Source organism: Gorilla gorilla, chromosome 21, assembly GCF_029281585.2.
Source record: "Gorilla gorilla gorilla isolate KB3781 chromosome 21, NHGRI_mGorGor1-v2.1_pri, whole genome shotgun sequence".
Taxonomy (NCBI): Eukaryota; Metazoa; Chordata; class Mammalia; order Primates; family Hominidae; genus Gorilla; species Gorilla gorilla.
Window position 1 is genome coordinate 13,380,430 of NC_073245.2, and position 17,577 is coordinate 13,398,006.

At 39.5% G+C, this 17,577-nt stretch overlaps 1 protein-coding gene and 1 pseudogene across 3 annotated transcripts in view; one reads left to right on the forward strand and one right to left on the reverse strand.

The window, feature by feature from the left end:
• ATRN (attractin) overlaps positions 1-17,577 on the forward strand; it is a 176,658-nt gene that overhangs the window by 2,906 nt on the left and 156,175 nt on the right. The gene's annotated exons all lie outside the window — the stretch shown is intronic.
• On the reverse strand, positions 14,828-16,382 carry LOC101153850 (splicing factor 3A subunit 3-like; annotated as a pseudogene).

Below are 17,577 nucleotides of genomic sequence, written 5' to 3' on the forward strand. Positions count from 1 at the left end.
TTCCGTGTAAACTGGTTTGCTCTTGGAAAGGTGGGGGATGGTGAGGGAGAGAAAACTAGATCCTGTCTTGTGTGATTGAGAGGACAGTGCTACCATTAACAGACACAGGGACTCAGGAGCAGGTGTTAGACATTTAATTGCATGCATGCTGAGTTTGGGGTGCTTTCAGAGTACACACCTGGCAGATGTTAAGTTTGGAGTCATCGACCTATGAGGGAGATTGCCAGGGAGCTCTCTCTGAGAGTCCACATGGAAAGCCCAGAGGATTGGATAAGAGCTACTTGTTGCAGGGAACAGGCAGTCCTGACACTGGTTGTCTCAAATAGTGTCACAGGTGAGTGAAGGGACTCCCCTGCTTATTGTGGACATTCCCTTTGAGCTGATTCTAGGTGATGTCAGTGCTGTTTCCTGGGTAGACAGTTATGACTTTGGTCCTGATGATACCATTATATTTTGTAGGCTTTGGGATTTTGCATTTTTAAAAATGAAAGTAGGAGGAACTTATGACTCTGGTCTTTTAAAAAAAAGTCAGTAGGCCGGGTGCGGTGGCTAACGCCTGTAATCCCAGCACTTTGGGAGGCCGAGGCGGTGTATCACGAGGTCAGGAGATCGAGACCATCTGGCTAACGTGGTGAAACCCCGTCTCCACTAAAAATACAAAAAATTAGCCGGGCGTGGTGGCGGGCGCCTGTAGTCCCAGCTACTCGGGAGGCTGAGGCAGGAGAATGGCGTGAACCCGGGAGGCAGAGCTTGCAGTGAGCCGAGATCGCACCACTGCACTCCAGCCTGGGTGACAGAGCGAGAGTCCGTCTCAAAACAACAACAACAACAAAAACTCAATAAAATTTTAGTCGAGGCCGGGTGCGGTGACTCACGCCTGGAATCCCAGCACTTTGGGAGGCTGAGGCAGGCAGATCAAGAGGTTAGGAGTTGAGACCAGCCCGGCCAACATAGTGAAACCCCGTCTCTACTAAAAATACAAAAAATTACCTGGGCATGGTGGCGGGCGCCTGTAATCCCAGCTACTCGGGAGGCTGAGGCAGGAGAATCGCTTGAACCCGGGAAGCGGAGGTTGCAGAGAGCCGAGATTGCACCACTGCACTCCAGACCAGGCGAAGGTGTGAGACTCCATCTCAAAAAAAAAAAAAAAAAAAAAAAAAATTTTAGTCCAAGTATTCTTTTGGGGGCAAGAGTGAAATGTTGGTTTTGATTGCAGTGGTTTGTATCTTGATTGAACTTACAAACCTCTTTGTTATTAAATGAATACCTTTCTGATTTAGAATGGCATCAAGTTGGAGTGTTTTTTGAGCTTTTTAGTCCTGTAAATCCTGTGTTACAATTGCCGTTATAGGGTTTTTTCATTAATTGAAGGGAACGTAGGCTAACGAGGAGTGGATTTCCCTAAGGTTATCACTGAGTGCAGACTATGTGCCACAGAGCATTTTCATGTACATTGTATTATTTAATCCTCAGGACAACTCTGAGGGTGTTATATAAAATTTAGATTATTGAATTATTGTAGTTAGTAACATTTTTTCTAAATAAAAGATGACATAGAAATGACTGATTTTAAAGGATAAGTTAAAGGATGTCAGTTTAATAAAAATACCTATAGAATCTTTGGTGTGTGATTTCTAAGGCAGTACCACTTTCGTTCATTCTTATGTGAATCTTCATAATTCAGTGATCATTTTTTTCTACTTCTAAGGTCACCAGTGTAATTTTTCTTCGAAGGATAAATATGCCCATAGGATAAATTAAGCTCATTTTTGAATTTAATATTCATTCATTTCTTTTAAGTTCCTGCTGTAGAAAATGTTTGGGAGAATTGAATAGAATAATCTGGTGAATTGGATTGAGCCTGATAATGTTAAGATGTACTTTCTGTAGAAAAAAAAAGAAAGGAACTCAGCATTTATCAGACATCTGTTTTGTGCCCAGCACATACAGTAATAATAGTGGGTGGGTGTAGTAGCTCACACCTGTAATCCCAACACTTTGGGAGGCAGAGGCAGAAGGATCACTTGAGCCCAGGAGTTTGAGACCAACCTGGGCAACAAAGTGAGAGCTCCTCACTACCAAAAAAAAGAAAGTTAGCTGGGTGTGTTGGCATGTGCCTGTGGTCCCAGCTACATGGGAGGCTGATGCAGGAGGATGGCTTGAGCCCAGGAGGTTGAGGCTGCAGTGAGCCATAATCATGCCACTGCATTCCATCCTGGGCAACAAAGCGAGACCCTTGTCACAAGAAAACAAAACAAAACAAAAAATATGTATGTAGTGCCAACTGCCTATTAGAAATAACTCCCTTTTAGTCCTTAGAGTGAAGTTATTCCCATTTCACAGATGAGTAAACTTGGATGTACTCAATAACTTGTCCAAGGTCACAGAAGTTGTGCAAAATTGAGATTTGAACTCAGGGTTGTCTAATGCCCAAACCTGTGTTCTTTTTATTATACCATTTGGCGTCTCATTTTTTTCTGAGTCCAGTCACTCTTTATGGACGTTCTTTGAAGGACTGACCTAATTCCAACAAACATTTTGAGAAATAAAGGAAGGAAAATAGATTTTTACAATAGGAAAGCTAACATTTTAAAAATCTTAAATTCACTTCAGTCTCTCTGGCTGACGATCTGAGGACATAAATACCTTTTTAACTAGTGAAATGAAAATTCTTGCCTGGGCGCAGTGGCTCACGCCTGTAATCCCAGCACTTTGGGAGGCTGAGGCGGGCGGATCGCCTGAGGTCAGGAGTTCGAGACTAGCCTGACCAACATGGTGAAACCCCGTCTCCACTAAAAATTCAAAAAATTAGCCAGGCATGGTGGCGAGCGCCTGTAATCCCAGCTACTCAGGAGGCTGAGGCAGGAGAATCGCTCAAATCCAGGAGGCGGAGGTTGCAGTGAGCCGAGATTGTGCCATTGCACTCCAGCCTGGACAACAAAAGCAAAACTCTGTCTCGAAAGAAAGAAAGAAAATTCTTGAAAATAAAATGTGAAGAAGTGAAAAGTTAAAACTTTTTTTCTTATAGTAATTACTAAGTGATGTTAACCTCAAGCCCTAAATTTATGTTCACAAGTCCAATTTAGGCTTATCTGTTTTCCCCAGTACAATATAAGTTCCATGAGGGCAGGGGCCTGGAGCATAGTGAGCAGTAAATATCTGTTGAATGAAGGAATAAAATTCTGTAATTTACTTCTTATGACTTTTTAAAAAGTCATCTTTACCCACATGACTGCCATATATGTCTTCTGTCCTTATACTGCTCCTGAACTTCTCTGTCTTCCACTGTTTCGTGGGCATCTTTGCTGGGATGTTTTATTGTCACCTCATACTGAATCACGTATAACACCAAACTTCTATCCTCATTGAAAAAAATAGTCTTTTTCTTTGTGCTTCCTTATTTGTTTTAGCTAAATCCAAATTTAGCTAACCAAAGGTCAAAACTTAGGAGTAATCTTTGGCTCTTTCTACCTGTTTGTTTTTTCTGCTCTCACACTGTATAAATTTGTTTCTTTCCGTTTCTTTTGCTGCCATTCTAATGTACCTAACCCTTCACCTCATTGCTGACCTGCTTCTGTTGCACTTTTACTGTTTTCTTACACCTGCAGAGTCTGCTTCACACTTTGTCATATCAGTCTTCTAAAAAACATGTGTCTCTATGCACACGTATGTTTATTGCAGCACTATTCACAATAGCAAAGACTTGGAACCAACCAAAATGCCCATCAGTGATAGACTGGATAAAGAAAATGTGGTACATATACACCGTGGAATACTGTGCAGCCATAAAAAAGGGTGAGTTCATGTTCTTTGCAGGGACATGGATGAAGCTGGAAACCATCATTCTTAGCAAACTAACACAGGAACAGAAAACCAAACACCGCATGTTCTCACTCGTAAGTGGGAGCAGGGAGGGGAACATCACACACTGGGGCTGTCGGGGGGTGGGGGGATAGGGGAGGGATAGCATAGGAGAAATAGCTAATGTAGAGTATGGGTTGATGGGTGCAGTAAACCACTGTGGCACGTGTATGTCTGTGTAACAAATCTGCACGTTCTGCACATATATCCCAGAACTTAAAGTGTAATAAAAAACAAAAACATGTGTCTCTTATTTTGCTTCTTTTATTACCTCTAAAATGATCCTCAGCAGAAGGATCCCATTCCTTTCACATCCCTTTTTTTCCTAACCAAATCTTTCTACTTCGTAGTTTTTCTGTGTTTGCTAAATTCAGCACCTCCCTCCTCAATGCTCCCCCATTCTTTCTTTTCATCTCTACTTACCAAGGCCCACCTTCAGTTCTCTATAATCTATAATAGTTAGTTCTCCCAAATCATACCCTTTTTTTTTTTTTTTTTTTTTTTTTTTTGAGACACAAGGTCTTATTCTGTCATCTAGGCTGGAGGGCAGTGCTCCTGGGCTCAAGTGATCCTGCCACCTCAGCCTCCCAAGTGGCTGGGATCACAGGCCAGTGTGCCCAGCCAATTTTTAAATTTTTTGTAGAGATGAGGTCTCACTATGTTGCCCAGGCCAATCTGGAACTCCTGTCCCCAAGAGATCATCTCGTCTTGACCTCCCAAAGTGCTGGGATTACAGGCATGAACCACTGCACCTGACCCCTATTATCTTCTTTTGAAATGAGTCATCTGCTAATTCACTTCATAAATATCTGCTGAATACTGTGTGTTAGGTACTGTGCCCTTCCTTGAGGATATGAAGTTGTGTAAGAATCAGGCCTTGCTTTCCCCTAAGAGAACTTATAACTATGAAGGGAAGACAGCTACGTGCACAGCAATTAGAATTTCATAATAAAAATACAGGCAATATGTGGTGCTGGACTAAGATGTGATTGACTTAACTCTTTTGGGGGTTCTGGTGGAAGACATCACAGAAGAGAGGACATTTGGGCAGGTCTGAGAGGTTTAGTGTGAGTAGACCATCTGGGGGAGAAAGGCATTCCAGAAGGAATGAAGAGTTGATGTGCAAAGGCAAAGAATTAGGGATTATCATACTTAGTGTATTAATTTCCAAGGGCTGTTACAGTGAAGTGCCACAAACTCATGGCATAAAACAACAGAAATTTATTCTTTCATAGTTCTGGGGACTAGAAGCCTGAAATCAAGGTACTGGCAGGGCCACGATCTCTCTGAAGACTCTCAGGGAGGATCTGTTCCATGCCTTTCTCTTCGCTTCTGGAGTTGCCGGCAGTCCTTGGCATTTTGGCTTGTAGATGCATCGCTTCAGCCTCTGCCTCCGTCCCTTCAATCTCATGTGATACTCTCCCTCCCTTTGTGTCTCTGTCTTTTCTCTTAAGGGTACCAGTCATAGTGGATGAACGAGTATGACATCGTCGTAACTTTGTTGCATCTGCCAAGACCCTGTTTCCAAATAAGGTCACATTCACAGGGACCCAGGGTTAGGACTTTGACATATCTTTTTGGGGAACACAGTACAACCCACAGCGCCTGGAGAACTGAATGTAGGTGCATGTTGTTGGAACATAACTTGTGAGGGGTGTAATGGAAGGAAGGGGGTGAGATTGTAAGGTTATAATAGCCTCTTTTTGTCCCTTCCCAACAATCTCCAGCTTCCGGGTTTATGCTTGACCTAGGATAAGCCCTCAGGGCATTCCAGTTTCTGGCTGTGCTGATTGTTTTGAAATGGGCTTATGATTGATTTTAATGGACTCAATCAGAGTGAATCTCAGGACTTTTGTCGGAGATCCCTTTCCTCTGTGGGCGTTTAGGAGGACATGTGTTGCCTTTTCTGTGTGGCGAGGCCATAATGCCTAGAACTGTTAAGAGTTAGCGTTGCTGCTGTAAAGAATTCACCTCAGGTCAGAACAACTCCCAGAAGATGGAGGATGGCAGAGAAATGGAGCTGGAGACCTGATAACTTTCTGAATCTCTGGATCAAAACTTGCCTGAAGGTGTAATTTTTGGTTTGTGAAGTACTGCAGTCCATGTTTTTCTTAAGCCGGTTAGAGTTGGATTTCCTTCCACTTACAGTAGAACAATTCCTAACGTACAGAGGGAGGGAGGTAGAGTCAGCTGACTAGGGTTAGTCAGTTAGGGCTTCTGTAACAGATTACCATAGACTTTACCTCGATGAAAGGTTCCCAAGATGGGCAGATGCTTTTTATTTACCACAGTATAGAGGACAGGTATGTACGTAGGAGAAAAAGGAGAGTGTGTGTTTATGATCAGAACAGTTTTGATCATATAAATGTGATTAAGTGATTTAATACATTTGTAGGTTATTTTTATCTTAAGAAATACAGAAGTGAGTACCTAGTGTTATGATTGAACAGAAATCTTACACTGGTTTTTCTTTTTAATACAATCATATTTCCAAAACTGAAATGAAACTGTAGTTGTACTTTTTGAAATACTTGTGTCTGGAAATTGATTGGCCATTAACTTACTATGATACTTGTTTCCCACTTAAATAGTACTCTGCTATTTTCTGTGAATTCCCAAATGCATTTTGGCAAGTGACTTCCATCTATATACTATATACTGTTCTCATCTTTCATTTTTACTTTGTTCCTTCCATTTTCCCTTTTCTTTCTATACTTCAAACTGCTCTGTTATTATTAACATGACTTCCTTCTTATGAGGGCTTTCTTATATTTGTCTTGCTTTTTTTCCACTTTTCATTTTCTTTATGTCATATCTCTTTAACTGCTTTTCTTTTATCACTGAGACCATGGTTCGATATCCTTTCAATTAAAACATTGAAAAAGTTTTTTTTCTTTTTCTGCTAGTGGATTGATCTTCGAGTGTTTGAGACGGGCTTACCCTGTAACCCGTGCTGAAGTGCAGTGGTGCAATCACTGCTCACTGCAGCCTTGACCACCTTGAGCCTCTGGGCTCAAGTGCCTCCCACCTCAGCGTCTTGAGTGGCTAGAACTGCAGGTGCGCACCAGCATGCCTGGCTGATTCTTTAATTTTGTGGAGATGAGGTCTCACTATGTCGCCCAGGCTGATCTCGAACTCCTGGGTTCAAGCAATCCTCTCATCTGGGCCTGCCAAAGTGCTGGGATTACAGATGAGAGCCACCATGCTTGGACCCTTTAAATTTTTAATTCTTAAGTTTTCAGTTTTTTTCAGTTTACGTTTTGGGTGGACTTCAGTTCTAGCTGTTTATTTACATGCTTACCTATTGAGAATTTTCTGTTTTTCACTTAGAGAAGTTAATTTTAGTAATGGGTGAATTTCCTTTTTTTTTTTTTTTTTTAGAATTTGACATTAAAAGTATACAATTATTAAATGAATGAATTTTCCAATTAATTTCTCTTGGTCCTTTTTGTATTTTAAGAATTTTTTGATTGGTTTACTAATAAGCCAGTAAACATTAGGGGCTGGAATTCTGTCAGTTGCTGTTAAGAGTCACATAAGTAACCTCCCTTGACCTGTGTTTTCTAAATTTTTAAATTCACAGATCCTTTCACAAAAATGTATAATCTTATGGACTCCCGTAGGAATTAAAAAATAATAATCTTTTAAGAAATGTATCCTGTTTTTAAGATAATTTTAAATAAAGTAAAAGTAGTTTGTTAATAAAGATTATAATGTCTATTTTAAATATAATTTATAATAATATTCAGAGGAAAATTTGACCTTACTCTATTTAAAATGTGGTGCATATATTGTTTCATGTACTTTAATTATGTAAGGAAAAGCATGAGTTGTAGACAAAAAAAAAGACATTACATTTTGGGATAAAATGTATATTAAAATAGAGATTGAATTTAACTGTGTTTTGTGCTATTAAAAATAGTTTTCCTGTCCTAATGTTTGATATTCATAAATATGTGCTTTTACAATTATTTTTTAGAATTTTTTTGCGTGTTTTGATTCTAAATGATAAAATGATAGCGATTTTCAGCTATTTGTAAGCATTTCTCTGCAAATAACACATTTCCTGTTTGGATAGTTTTTCTCTAAATTGAATGAAAAGGCCAACCTGGCTATAATTGTCACTCAGTTTTCCCTTTTGAACACTGTTTTTGAAGTACTGGAGATATCAAGGATTTTGATCAGAAGGTTTGGCAAAGGTGATCTTGAGACAGATCTGCAGAATTAGATTCATTTTATGCCTTCTCGTAACTTATATATAAATATCATTGTGTCTTATGCTTCTCTTTTGATAGATGACATGACTGTCTTTTAATGGGAGCAGTATTTGGACAACTCTTTGAGAAACACTGACCAATACTGACAAAATGTATAACTCATTTTTTTAAAGTGATGATATGTTTAGTGCTGGTTCAGTCTCTGAACTAACTATAACTTATTAATATGAAATATTTGAAGCCTATGGAAGAGATGCGAGGAATATCTCTTTGTACTTGCAACCTGGTTTTTCTGAATTTTCTTCATATTAATGTTATTCTAAAAAATAAAATGTTACAGATACTGACCAAGGTCCCCATGTTACCACCCCTTCTTAATCCTCTTCACCATACCCTTTCCCCAGAGGTAACTAGTATGGTGAAGTTGATGTTTATTATTTCTCTTGCATGTTTCTACTCTTATTACAGAGAGTACAGAGAGATATTTCTGCAAACAATATCTTATTCCCAAAAACATGTAGCATTTTTTAATCTTGAGATGAGATATGCTGGAGATTTATCTGTTGATAAATGTAGTTCTAGTGGATTCATAGTTAATATTAATTACAGAAGGATTCCAGTTTACTTACCCATTTTCCTGCTGATGGGCATTTAGAGTTTTCCAACTTTTGCTGTTACAAATAGTACTACAATTACATTCTTTTTTTTTGTGACAGGGTCTCACTCTATGAACCAGGCTAGAGTGCAGTGATGTAATCACCGCTCACTGCAGCCCTGACCTTCAGGGCTTAGGTGATCCTCCCACCTCAGCCTCTGGAATAGCTGAGACTACAGGCATGTGCCACCACACCCAGCTAATTTTTTGTGTTTTTAGTAGAGACCAGGCTTCACTATGTTGCCCGGGCTGATCTTGAACTCCTGGCCTAAGCAATTTGCCTGCCTGGGGCTCTCAGAGTGCTGGGATTGCAGGTGTGAGCCACCATGCCCGGCCCAATTAACATTCTTTACCTATCTCTTTTTGCATACATGTGTGATTTTTCTCTAGGGTAGTGATCTTCAGTCTTTTGAAACACCTCCAAAATAACTGAAATTCTTTTTACTTCCTTGCTTTCAGGTTGACATGCAGTTGACACATATTATTTTTCAAAAAAAACGAATTTATAGAGTTGAAGAGATACAATTTCTGTATATCATAAATAGAGCTGCTGAAAAAATTCCCCATTATACAGTATTACTTTAAAAATATATATTGAGTAGAATCCAAATTCCATAGCAGTTTAATAACCATTCTCATTTTAAAAAATACATGAGGCCGGGCATGATGACTCACACCATAATCCCAGCACTTTGGGAGGCTGAGGTGAGAGGATTGCTTAAGCCCAGGAGTTTGAGACCAGTCTGGGCAACATAGGGAGACCCCATCTCTATAAAAAAATTTAAAAATGTGCAGGGCATGATAGCACATAACTGTAGTCTTAGCTACTTGGGAAGCTGAGGTGGGAGGGTCACTTGAGCCCAGCAGTTTGAGGCTGCAGTGAGCTAAGATCACACTACTGCATTCTATCCTGGATGACAGAGAGAGACCTTGTCTTTAAAAAAAAAAAAAAAAAAAAACCAAAACCCACATGTAGTAAATGTTATTATTCTTTTCCTTTATGGCTTGTCCTTTTTGTGTTGTGTTATAAAATTCCTTTCCTGTACTGACCTTGTAAATATACTCTTCTATATTTTACTTCCTCAAAATTTAAAATTTTTGCTTTATTCCATTCTGATCTTTTATCCACCTGTAACTTGTTTCTGTGAATGATTTGTTATATTGACCTAATTTAATTATCTTTATATGGTAAGCGGTTGTTGCAGTTCCATTTATAGAACAGTTTTGCCCCTGCTCCCCGTTTGAATTGAATTGCGCTATAATCATTTAAAACTTCAGACTTGTCTTGATTGTTCTTAACTCTTGGCTCCCCTAATTTCAACAAAAATCCCTGTTGATATTTTGTTGGAATTTCACCTGATGTTGAGATAAGCCTGGGGAAATCTGTCATCTTTATTATAGAGGGTCTTTCCATCCTTCGCATCCTTCTGGAAAGATGCTTTATATTTCCAGTTATTTAGGTCTCATATCTTTCGGTAAATTCTTATAGCTTTTTTCAAATGATCTGACACACTTTTATTACATTTACTACTCGATAGAGAATTTTGTTATTAGTAGAAACTAATTGATTACTATAGTACCTAGGAATGGATTTTAAAATTATTATTATTATTATTATTATTGCACTGAGTAATATTTAGCTCATGAGTATCTGTATTTATCTGGGCACCTCTCTGAAGTCTAGTAAACTTATTCACCTGTCTGGATCTAGGCAGGAGGTTGACTGGGCTCAGCTGGTGGGGATGGGGGTGTCACAGCTGTCACATCTCTTTGTACCAGAAGCTGGCTGAGCCTCACCATCATGGTGATGGCAGAAGTGCAAAGGCAGAATTTATTTCCTCGTATTTTGAATTTGTGTATCTATGAATCCTTCCTAAGCTCTTGTAGTACTGGTAGCTTGTGTGTGGATTCTCCTGTTCCCCATGTTGATAGTCATGCTGCCAATAAGTTGTGACAGTTTACTTTTAAACTGTATACACCTTCTTTCTTTTTCTTGTGTAATTAATGAGCTAGTTCATGTTGTTGAATATTATCAGTGTAGGACATTGTTGAATGGTCTTGATCCTGACTTTAAAAAGAACTATGGAATAGTTCCCTGCACATAGAAGGTGGCCTGTGATTATATTGATTTTTGTCTTTTCATCTGTTAATGTGGTAAATTACACTTACATACTTTTTAATTGTTAGACCATCTTTGTATTCCTGAGTTGAACCCATTTTGGCCATGATATGTTTTTTAATACAGATTTTTAGATTTGATTTGCCAATACATTTTTTTGAGTTTTTTTTTTTTTGAGTTGGAGTCTTGCCCTGTCGTCCAGGCTGGAGTGCAATGGTGCGATCTTGGCTCACTGCAACCTCTGCCTCCTGGGTTCAAGCAATTCTCCTGCCTCAGCCTCCCAAGTAGCTGGGATTACAGGTGCCTGCCACCATGCCTGGCTTATTTTTGTATTTTTAGTAGAGACGGGGTTTCACCATGTCAGTCAGGCTGGTCTCAAACTCCTGACCTCATAATCCTCCTGCCTCGGCCTCCCAAAGTGCTGGGATTACAGGCATAAGCCACCGCGCCCAGCCTGAATTTTTGAACTGTGCTTGTGAGCTTTTCTTTTGGCAAGCATGTCAGATTTTGTCTGTTGTTTTATTTTGTCCTCACCCTTGAATGCTCGTATAGCTGGGTCTGGAATTTAAGATTGATCATTATTTTCTTTGAGCAATTTGAATATTTTTTCCAGTGTCTTCTGATTTTTATTACTGATGTTTCAAAGTCAGCTGTCAGTCTAATTCATTCATAGGTAATTTTTTTTCTTTCTCTCTTTTTTAGCTTCTTATTCTGGAAAATTTCAAATAAACAAAAATGGAAGGTATAACAAGTCTGATGTGTCTGTCACCAGCTTCAACATTTGCAACTCATAGCCAGTCTTTTTCACTTTTACCACTGCCCCATTCCCATGCCTTCCCCTCCTCCCACCAGCCAGCATAGATTATTTTGAAGTAAATCTCAGGTGCCATTTTGTTTCCTTCTGGTTGTTTTTCTTTTCCTTTTTCTTTTTTCCTTTTTATTTTTATTTTTATTTTTTTGAAACAGAGTCTTACTCTTTCACCCATGCTGGATTGCAGTGGTGTGATCTTGACTCACTGCAACCTCTGCTTCCCGAGTTCAAGCGATTCTGGTGCTTCACCTTCCTGAGTAGTTGGAATTACAGTTGTGTGCCACTTTTTTATTTTTAGTAGATATGAGGTTTCACTGTTGTCTCGAATTCCTGGCCTCAAGTGATCTGTCCGCCTTGGCCTCCCAAAGTGCTGGGATTACAGGTGTGAGCCACCACACCAAACCATTCTGGTTTTTTATAAGTGCTCTTGCTTTTACTCATAGTCTATCTCTCTGTTATTTTTTTCTTTCCCTTTCTCTTTTGGTTGATTGTATTAATGTAGTATTACTATGATGTGACCAAATGTGGATTTATTTTTATTTTGCTCAGTGTATGTGCATTCTTTATCTGAGGACTCAAGTCTGTTATCATTTCTGGGAAATTCTCAGGTATTATCTTTTTAAAGCTTCCTTTACATTTTATTTGTTATTATCTCTTAGTACGACTTTTAGACAGACACATGTTGCCTATTCTTTTTATTCTGTTTACTTTCTACTTCTCATAATTTTTATCTATTTCCCTCTGTTGCATTCAGGATAATTTCCTCAGATCTGTTCTCTAGTTCACAAATTCTCACTTTAACTGTATCTAATTTGTGGTGTAACTTGTTAAATTTTCATTTTCAGTGACTGTATTTTTAATTTCTAGAGGTTTTATCTTTTATTAATAAAACTGGCTGCTTATTTTCATAGTGTTATTTTTTGATACTTTTGATCCTATTGTGCCTTTAAGCAATTTTAATTAATTAATTAATTTTTTGAGACCGAGTCTTCTTGTTGCCCAGGCTGGAGTGCAGTGGCATGATCTCGGCTCACTGCAACCTCCGCCTCCCAGGTTTAAGCAGTTCTCTACCTTAGCCTCGCGAGTAGCTGGGATTACAGATGCGTGCCACCACACCCAGCTAATTTTTGTATTTTTAGTAGAGACAGGGTTTCACCATCTTGGCGAGGCTGGTCTTGAACTCCTGATCTTGTGATCCACCCGCGTTGGCCTCCCAAAGTTAAATTTATTTTATGTTCTTTATTGGATTGTTCTAGTAACTGAACTTTATACGGTCTAATGCTGTTGTTAGTTTGCTGATTTTTGTTCATGGTACATTGCTTCAATTTTGTCAAAAATTTGAGTTTCTCTTCAGTGAGACTTTATCAATGGACATATGTCTCTAGAGAGAGTTTGTGATTACTTCTACTAGATATGTTTGGGGGTATTCTGACCTGGGGCTACTTTCTATGTTAATTTTATTTTCTTATGGGTACCTAGAACCCAAGTGAGGGTGGTATGTATTAGAACTCAAATGGGTGTGGGACTCGTTATGAAGTCATTGGGAGGGATTTTCCCCTGCCTTGGTCCATGCTGAAACTGCTTTCTTGTTGCTTTTCTGTGCCTAAGAGCTGGGTTTGGTTTTTAAAAGCTCTTTAAGGATTCCACCCTTCTTGAAGGGCTCTCGGTTCCAATTCCCTGCCTTACATGGACCTAGGCCTCAGTGTCTTCCTTTTGAGCATTTAGATCCAGATTATTTTATAGAAGATGATATGCTCTTGGATCATGGGGATTGACAGCCTCTCACAGGACACTATGGAGTTGGCTAACATGTTCCCTGCTCTGATTTTCAGGTCTCTATTTTTGGCCTTTACTGATTTCTCTTACTTTTTTTCAGGTTCAGCTGGCAGTTAAAATGATGTTATATTGCAGATTGCATTTACTTCTTGATTTTAACATAGTGAAATGTATTGATTTTTTTCCCTTTTTGTGTCTTGTTGAAATCTTTCCCTATTCCAAGATCGTGGAGATATTCTTCTGTATTATCTTCTGGACTTTTCATTGTTTTGTCTTTCACACTTAAATCTACAGTCCACCTAGAGAAAGAGTGTGTGTGTGTGGTGCGAGGTTAGAGACACATTTATTTGCTTTATGCATATTCAGATTCACATTTATTAGAGCCACATTTATTTGCTTTATGCATATCCAATCCCATTTTTTGAGAAGACCTTTCTTTTCCCAGTGCTCTGTAGTGCTGCGTCTGTTATCAATCAGGTGTTTATGTATATATGATCCGTTTCTGGACTTTCTGTTCTATTCCTTTGGTCCGTTTGTCTATCCTTATGCCAGTAATACTGCACTATCTTAATTAGTATGGATTTATGTTAAGTCACCTTACCTTATTCTTGTTCTTTTTCAAGTTTGTTTTGGCTCTTCTTGGTCCATGGCATTTCCATATAGATTTTAGAATCACCTTGTTCATTTTTGACAAGAAGAATATCTTGAGAATATGATTAGGTTGGTAATGAACCTATAACTCAGTTTGGAGTGAATTGACAGCTTTTATAATGTTGAGTGTTCCGAACCACAAACATGGTGTATACCTTTATTTATTTAAATCTTTTCTAATTTGTCTTAATGCTTTATAATTTTCTATGCAGAGGTCTTGTAGATCTTTTTCCAAGGTATTTGATGTTTGTTTGTTTGTTTGTTTTTTGAGACGGAGTCTCACTCTGTTGCCCAGGCTGGAGTGCAGTGGTGTGATCTTGGCTCACTGCAACCTCCGCCTCCTGGGTTCAAGCAATTCTCCTGCCTCAGCCTCCCAAGTAGCTGGGATTACGGTTGTGCGCCACCATGCCAGACTAATTTTTGTATTTTTATTAGAGATGGGGTTTCACCATGTTGGCCAGGTTGGTCTTGAACTCCTGACCTCAAGTGATCTGCTTGCCTCGGCCTCCCAATGTGCTGGCATTACAGGTGTGAGCCACAGATATTTGATGTTTTTTATACTTTTGTAAATTGTATCTTTAAATTTTTTTTTTGAACAAGGTCTGGTTTTATTTTCTGGCAGAATCTTTTAAAATATAAAACAGATAAAACACATCTCAGCCCTGCAATCTGCCAGCATGCCTTGTTTCTACAGGATGCATGCTAGACCATGAGACTACGTAGCAAAGGGTCTTTAAGAGAATTTGGTTGGGAGAAATAGAAAAAACAGATCTCAGGGAAGCCTGGGCTAGCCCAAAAGTTGAGCTACATCCCTGAGCACTAGAGCAGTCCTTGTCTTTTCAGATCCTCATATGTCTTCTTATTCACAACATTCCCACTTGAGTCTTCATATTCCTCAGTGTCAGGCTGCCATCATTCTGAAGCCTTCTGCAATTTGAGTTTGGCCCACAAGGAGACAGCATCTTCAATCTGTGTCACATTAGCAAAGTGAGCAGTGTTTGGGATGCCCAAACACCTCATGCCATGAGCATGATGCTATTCAGCAAAGTGTCACTGGAAGGCTTTGCGCCCTTGGTAGGTGTAGTTTCCACAAATCTCACAGTTATAGTTGATATTTAGGCCATGAAGCTTATATAGCCAGTAGGGAATGCGTTTCCCATCCCAGCCAAGTGGCAGGTTTTTGGGGTTGTAAATGATCTCGTTCTTTTCATCTTTACTCTCACTCTTACTGATCTGCTCTTCTTGCTCTTCTCCTGTCCTTGCTTGCTTGCACTGTGCATTTTCATGAGTGAGATGTTGCTGTTCCCTGAGAGTCAGAGTATTCATAGATCTGGGCTTCTAGAAAAGCAATGTCTTTGTTTTCTCAATGTCTCGCTTGGTGCCCTTTGATTTGGGATTTTTGGCAAACAAAGACTTATCAAGTGACTCCAGGGACTTTCCTTTGGTGCTGAATAGTCTCTGGGCTTGCTCTTCTACAGTCCGCCACATTTCAAGCCTAAAGCTAAGAGAGCAGATTTCAATCTATCCAAACCCAGAGAGGCCAACTCCTCCCAGGAGGAGAATGCGGAGAGGTCAAGATGGGCTCCAGCATGGGTCAGAGCGCTGCTTGTCTCTTTCGCCCATCCAGGAAGGTCACATTCTCCCATTTCTTCTCAAACTCAGCCTGAATCTTCCCAAAAAGTTCATTCTGATCTTGGAGAGGCTTTACTCTATCTGTGTAATCCTGAAGTTACTCAAGCAGCATCTCTAGGTATCTCTTATACTCTGCATTCTTCCTTTCTTTAGGAATGTCAAATAATTGGTCAGAGATGGACAGGTATGTGATATAATCCAGCTTCTCAGATGCCTTCACGTTAATGTACTTGAGGTAACAGTCACGGAGATCGAGGTAACGACCATATCCCTCTTCATCTGTGAACTCCACCAAGTTTTGTGCCTCTTCACTTGGATTCTCTGAGCCTTCAGGAGCTCCTCAAATTCCACTGACATTGGCACACAGATCTCATTTGGGTGCTTCTGGTGGAATTCCTTTATTTACTCGAGTCTATTATAGAATTCAGCAAACTCATTGGGTCCTGAAATGGCATTGAGTTCCTCCTTTCATAATCCATCTTTATCATCATACAGATCCCTCAGGTTCCCACTGACCTCCATATACCTATCTTGCATGGCCTGAGTGCGGTGATCAGAATTGAGCGTGGACTTCTTAGTGAGCATCTCTTTGGCCATGACGTCCATGAGCCTTTCCTTCTCCTCATGATAGCGCTGCTGCTGCTCCAGTATTGTCTCCATCTTCCTTTAGCCGCAGCCTCTCTTAAAAATTTTATGATTAGTTGTTTGCTGCTGGTTAAAGGAAATGCAGTAGACTTTTTGCACCTTTCCTAAAGTATTTTATTGATTCTAATAATTATCTGCAGATTATTAGCTCTCTGGGGGAAAAAAAAACAAAAAAAAAACCCTTCTTTGATACCCCGTGGCTTCTCCAAATGTGGCCTCATTTCTGTGTTTCATTTTACAACAAAACTCCTGCAAATGAAATTGTTCTCTTGTTAACATCTCCTACTTCCTCACTTCCAATTTTCTCATTAACTTATGGCTGCCAGAGATCATAGGAGCGGCAGTGTCCACAGCTTGTCAAATCCAGTGGTTAATTCTCTGGCCTTGTCTTACTAAAGTTCATAACGTTTCACTGCTTCCTTTTTGAAAACTTGCTTCTGGATTTCTGGGACTCCATGCTCTCTCTCTTTTTTGCCATGCTTGACTGACTGCTCATTTGCAGACTTTGTCTTCTTCTGGCTTCTAAAAGTTAGAGTTCTTCTGGGCACTTGCTATGCATCTGCACTCAGTCGTCTTTTGTATCTGTACCTGAAACTCAGATGTTCTTCTCAGTCTGGGGACTTTGAATACTGTAACATTGAACTTTTGATTTTTATTCCAAGCCTGTTGGACCCTCAGTTTTCTTAGCATTTGTATGAGACCACTCAGGCTAGAAACCTGGGTGTTTTCTTTATTCCCATTTACTCACCTGCAAACTATTATTAAATCTTGTCTGTTCAACCCCCAAAACTTACCTAAGTATCTGCTGGTATTCTTTTTTCTTCATTTGTGGGTAGAAGCAAGATTGTGTAGGTCTTTGTAGTCTTAAATAACCATAAAAAATTTCTGGAAAGTGTAAGGTTGTATGCAAATAAAAGTTATCAGATGGCTAAGAGGAGTGGAGTTAAATATCAGGATCCTTAAACTTCTTTTCTTTATCTTGCCCATTGCCTTTTCTTTTCTTTCATTGCTATATATTTACGTGGACTCTTTCAAAGAGATTATAGTTACAGAGACCTGATAGCCAACAGGTTGAATGTAAGCCTTATTTGTGCTTATTTTTGCCTAATATTCAGGGCCCTGTGAGAGATTCTGGTTGTTGAATATACAAGAAGGGTTGAGAGCATATTCTAGATAGGGGAGTGTGTGTGTGTGTGTGTGTGTGTGTGTG